The sequence below is a fragment of the Manacus vitellinus genome, unplaced genomic scaffold (assembly GCF_001715985.3).
Source record: "Manacus vitellinus isolate BGI_N305 unplaced genomic scaffold, ASM171598v3 ctg7180002434547_pilon, whole genome shotgun sequence".
Classification (NCBI taxonomy): domain Eukaryota; kingdom Metazoa; phylum Chordata; class Aves; order Passeriformes; family Pipridae; genus Manacus; species Manacus vitellinus.
The window spans coordinates 1-6,173 of record NW_021938662.1 but is presented as its reverse complement, the minus strand read 5'-3'; the positions used below and the strand labels follow the sequence as shown (position 1 = coordinate 6,173).

Below are 6,173 nucleotides of genomic sequence, written 5' to 3'. Positions count from 1 at the left end.
AGAGGTCATACATAGGGGTGAGAAAGATGATGATGGGAGGAAGATTATGTGGGCAGGGGTCGCTCGCCCCTTGCCCTACAAGTAGGGCATGCGCAGACTGCTGCCATGAGGTAATGATCAGGCGGTGTTTGGCTGCCATTCAGGCATCACCTTATACTGCGTACTGGCCCTACGTAGTGTAATGTGGAACTGATAAAAATGGGGTGTCGGAGCTGCTGAGTTGAGCGATACTCATCCTACCACCGAGACTGTGTTGCTCCGCGGGGACGCCCGCTAAGCATGGGTACCGACCAGCTGCTGCAGATCCTGACAGCCCTGGCCTGTCTGTGTGGGTAAGCACAGTTTTTTGATAGGAAGCAACTGAGAGAACAAACTTTTTTAATATCCTTTTAGTGTTCCTTTAATTCCCCTTTTATGTTTATAGTATTTTTCCTTTAGTTTTCCCTTTTTACTAACCAATATCGTGTTATCCATAATATTGTGTTAAGATCCTTCTTTGGTATCCCTTTTTCACTAGTTAATACTGTATTAAATGCTGTTCGTAGTATTTGTTTTAATGCCACCCGATAAGATAGTTATTTTGTATCCCTTTTTCTTTTTAGTTTTTAATCCCTCTTGTTAAGTTTATTACTAGTATTATTATTCTCACTGTAATAAGAGATATTTTGTGTGCTTGAGTATTTTTGGCACTTGTCTTTATTCCGGACATGTATCCGAACGTACTGCTACATAAATTGGCGTAGTCGGCAGGATACATGGAGGAATAAGCAGTGCCCCAGGGAATTCGTTGGTGGAGTGCTCAGCTGACGTGTCCCTGTGTATTGGTGGGAGATCTTCAGGTGGAGTGCACAGCCTGGAGAGCCGCGTCCTCGTGTGTGTTGTGTAAAAGGGAGATTCTCAGGTGGAGAGCATAGCCTGGGAAGCCGCGTCCCTGTGTGTGTGGTGAACTCTGTGTGGGTGCCGTGAGTGCCAGTGTCTGGGTTCATATCTTATAATTGTTTTGTTTTAAAGTGGTTTTTGTTGTTCTTGTTGATTAGGTTACTATATGGGTGGCAATGCTTGCGTTTTATATGCTTTGTTTGTTTTTTGCATATGGGAGGTAGTTCTGAGCAATTAATTGTGAGTATACCACACTTCTTGAGACCTAGAATTAAGATTTGTCCTTTTTTGCAACTGTTGTTTATATGTACGACTTTGTTGTATTAATTGTAATAAATATATCTTGGGACGTAGAGGCAACCAGGAGATAAGGCTAGATCGGACTTTAAATTTTTATTGTATTCGGTGTGGAGCGAATCAAAGTCTAGAAGATACCCAGTGGATTAGGTTTTATTGTTGTTTCACTCATAGATATGTCTTTCTGAGGATTCATTTAGAGTTACTGTAGAGTGTGTATTTTGTGGTTGGTATATAAAGATTTTAGATTTGATGTGTATGTGTAGTTAGGCTTGTTTGTGATGTAAGAGCCATAGTTTGTGGATTAGTGTGTCTCATTGTGTTTAGCTTAAAAATTGAGAATCTTTTGTCATTGTTCTGTTAGTGAGAACATTAGTAGATTAAGATGAAAAAGTGGTTAGGAGGGTCAGCCGCAGGCGGCAATGAACCTAAGAAAGCTCCTCCCCGTGAATTAATAGAATTGGGGCAGGAGCCATAGATTACTTTGTAGAATAAGTGGGAAGCATGTACAAAGATTCCTCTTGAGTATTGGGGGCAGCAGACCCCAATGGAGGTATTGCAATACTGGGAGCAGTTTACCCCTACTACTAAATCAAGCAGTCATCTGGAACAGGCTGGACGAATGGGGGGTGCACTGCTTACTGCATACAAGTTAACTGTGGAAAAATGCAAAAAACTGCAGGAGCAGCTGAATGCTCTAAGAGCCACTCAGCTGGTACAACACCAGACTTTACTTGACCTTCAGGCCTAAAAGAACAGGGTAGAAGATAAATGTGTTACTTTAGCTGAGAAATATGCTGTGAGAACTGTTCGGCACAGACAAAGGAAAATAGACCCAAGTGATCGGGGACCAGGGGTGCGAGCTATAATCACTTCCCCTGATTGAGATCCAGAGAAGTGGGATAGTAACATATAGAGTAGTAGTGATGATTCTGATGAGGACGATTTTATAGAAAATTCAGAGAAGTTATCAACATCAGATGAGTTGGCACACAGAGCAAGGGGCTGACTCTGTGATAATAGACGATGTTGATGCCACGAAGTTTTTAGGGTTAACTAATGATGTATATGTACAAAATGCCCTTCGGCGTTTAAGACGAACACCAGGAGTTGATAGAACTTTGGTTTCAGTTATTGCTGAAGGTCTCAGTGACCGTTTTACTAATGATGGATCATGGCAGGATGGAAGTTCATCCTGGGTAACTCTGCATCAAGCAATCAAAATATTAAAGGGGGAAGAAATGAAAATAGCTATTGAGCTGCAAAGCCCTGAACTTTACATGCAACAGCCTTTAATTCCAGTAATGCGAAACAAATTGTTAGAAGGCTGTCCTGTACCCTGGAAACCATACATTATTCCACTGTTAGTGTCTAACTCAGGGGCACCCATAGAAGAGATCATAGAGAGGTTGCAGCAACTTGGTGACCTTCCAGGCCTCCCACCCACAGAACAAAACCTTAACTTGACACTGTTGTAATGAGGAGGGGTAATATGATACCTCAAGTAAATATTAAGTTGTTAGTATTTGGAAGGGGGGAGTTGTTTGTGTTTTGTCTCCCACAGGACCCTGCTGGCTTCCAGCATGTTTGATGAAACCTTATAATGAGCGGCAAGAATTCTGGACAGAGATCAGTGAATGCTGAGCAGCACAAGACCAGCCCGAATATCACATGGAAGAAAAACATATCCTAAATGTAATTAATTGTGTCTACTAACTTTTGCTAACTGGTGTAATGACTCCGTTATCGTGTACCTGTTGTTTGTGTGTCTTGTCCACACCTGATGTTGTGATTTATGTAATGAACAATGTCCTGGCCAGAGGCTGGGCGGCTATAGCTACCAAAGCCATGATTACTCCTGCATTAGCCTATTCAGTGCAGGTCATGTATCTTGAATAACAAGATGGATTGGTTATTCTTTCCTGCATAGCAAGTCTCATGTCCCAATAGATCCCTGGATCTACTGCTCCAGAGATAAGAAGGTTTATATTTCTTAGATGAGTTGCACCAACAATCTGTATGCTTCGTTTTGTATTACTGGTAAGCAACAATCAGAATTGGAATATTATTCCTGAACAGTGTGCTGCCAAGTTGTTCTGGCAGCAGTGTTAAAGGTAAAGGTTAAAGCTAAGCCCTGGCTTCAAGAAGTGAAGGACATATGTGATGCCGTGTGCAGAGGGACTGCAATTGTACTTGGTTTTGTCTCCTGGGATGGGGCAGACGTACCATTAAGGGGGGAAAGAAGACAATAGAAAACTATAAAACTTGTAACATCCTGAAGCCTAATGGTCATCACTGTATAGAATGATCTGTTTCTGTGCTATTCATGCCACACCAATGATGTTTGTGAAGATCAGGCAGAACGGTGTGGTTTGGGAATTCTAAATCAGACACTGATTGTTTTGCAGTGCTCATATTTGTATGTGTTTCATCCCGGTAGTGTTACAGCAAGTGGCAAGAATTATTTGGAATCAACAAATGACAGAAACCTTTTGGCTTACGAGTCTATACAAGAATATATGTGATTGTGAAATAACCATGTGTGAGGTGCTGGACCTCGCAGAAGAAAAGTTTATGTTGAAAAGCTGGTTGGTAAGACTGCAAATGAAGGACTGATGTTTGTGGACCTCCCTATGGGCTCTGGCTCGCATCATGTTTACAATTTTCTTATGATGAACTGGTAATATTCTAGTTAAGTACAGAAATGATTTCACACTCAATGGTATAGTTAATATGAAGATGGATAAAATTCTTTTATAGCATGGAGGCAAGAGATAACCTGTACTATCACTCCATGAGGTGAAGGGGGATTGACTGCAGTCAGGGGTAAACTGGGGCAGGACGGTTTGCTCCCGATGAGGCCTGGAATCTGTACAGAGAGTGCAAGCTTTCTGTGGGAGCGGTTGGTGAGACCAGGATGTTGTCTGGTGTTGCATCAAACTCCAGATAAACATTGCCTGTGATAGCTCCTAACAGACCTATAAACGTGTGACTGGCAGTCAACCACTTCATACTATAAAAGATGAATCCAGACTATAAAATTCTGAAATGAGAAGTTCTGTTGTACTAGACTTTATATTTTGCAGAAATTCCTGAGATTCATTGTGTTGTCCGGGCCCATACGATTGGACACACCTGTTCACCTGTCCAAACTTGGAAACTAGGTCTGCCAACCGGGAAAAGATTATCTCAAGTACTGTTGACTCCAAGTAAATGACCACTGTAATCCACTTAGATCTCCTCACTGGGGATGGACATGATTATATTATTGTCTGTATTTTCACTGTTACTCAGTTGTTATGTTGTTTACATTTTTAGAAATGACACTTCATCAATACACTGTTCGAGTCATTCACCAGTGTCATGGTCCAACCATGGACCACGCGGTGGGATGGAATCCAACAGCCCCCAGGAGCTGGTTTCTCCCCTGAGGGTGCAGAGCAGCAGGGCCTTTTCCAGACCCAACTGTACCTTCCAGAAAGATATCAGCTATACTTTGCTTCTTTGCTGACTTCTGTTTTAGATGTCAATGTGTGGACCACCCTGGTCAACGTGACGAAGATGGACGTGATATGTGTGTCCATGGTAACTCCCACGAGTCCTTTTCGCACCTGTCTGGTTGGAGTACCCATTGATAACTACTGGTGGGGAACTCTATATAATGAGACCGTGTAAGCAAACTGCACATATCCAGGAACTGACGTTTTTTCTTAGAGATATTTTACAGAGGTTTGATTCCTCTTCTTATCGATTCTGTAGTGAAGTTCATGTTGAGTTGCAAGCTCATTGATGTGCATTAAACATGCGCCGGGATCTAGTAGACAGAAGCCTGTTGGTTGGGGCATTTAGCTGTTAACTAAAATTTTATGGGATCAAAGCCCATCTGTCTAGGGGGAGGTTCTAGCTTAATTAAAGCATCTGAGTTGCATTCAGGAGATGCAGGTTAGTATCCTGTGTACCTTAACAGAAACTAAGAGGGATTAGCCCTTGTTTAAGGCTTTGAAGGCCTTCAGTTTAAATAACCTAAGTTTCTAAGGGATTGTGAGTACTATGGGAGATAGTGGCAGGAGTATAATTGATAAGGAGGTAAAGGTTGTGGGTGTTAGGGTGTTAGTTGGTTTGTTAGTTTGTCATTGTTTTATGTAGTTGGTGAAGTTTGGGGGTAGTGTGATGGTTGCACAGTAGGCCAGTCGTAGGTAGAAGAAAAGTCCAAGTAAAGAGAGTAGGGTAATAGCTGTGGCTACTACTGTTAGTTCTTGTTTTGTGAGCTCTTGAATAATTAACCATTTGGGTAGGAATCCCGTTAGGGGAGGAAGACCTGCAAGGGAGAGGAGAGTGAGCATAAGGATTGTGGTCAGTGATGGAATTTTGGTTCATGTGGATATAACAGTGGATAGTTTTAGGGTATTGGTTGTGTTAAGGATGAAGAAGATGGCGGAAGTTGTTCCAGTATATAGATAGAACGTAATTAAAGTCAGATTGGGGTTGTAGTCGAGAATAATGGTTATTCATCCAAGGTGTGCTATAGATGAGAAAGCTAAAATTTTGCGAGTTTGGGTTTGGTTAAGTCCTATTCAGCCACCTAGGGCTGCGGAAGCAAGCCTATCTCCTATCTCCTATCTCCTATTGAAGATAGGAGAGTTGGGTTGAGTGAGGGGGATGTTAGGTAGAATAGTGTGGTTGGTGGAAATTTTATGACTGTGGCTAGTAGGAGGCATGTTGTTATAGTTGAGCCTTGAAGAACTTCTGGAAATCAGAAATGAAATGGGACTAAGCCTAGTTTAATTGAAATTGCAATAGTTAGTAGTATACATGAGATGGGGTGGGTTAGTTGGGTGATGTCCCATTGGCCAGAGAATCATGCATTGGTCATGCTGGAGAATAAAAGTAGTGCAGATGCGGCTGCTTGGGTTAGAAAATATTTAGTAGAGGCTTCAATGGCTAGTGGATGGTGGCTTTTAGAGACCAATGGAAGAATAGCTAAAGTGTTAATTTCT

The 6,173-nt window shown here is 42.0% G+C and overlaps 1 pseudogene; it reads right to left on the bottom strand.

Moving 5' to 3' along the window:
- Positions 1-5,207: 5,207 nt before the first annotated feature.
- Positions 5,208-6,166, bottom strand: LOC115307348 (annotated as a pseudogene).
- Between the last annotated feature and the right edge of the window lie 7 nt (positions 6,167-6,173).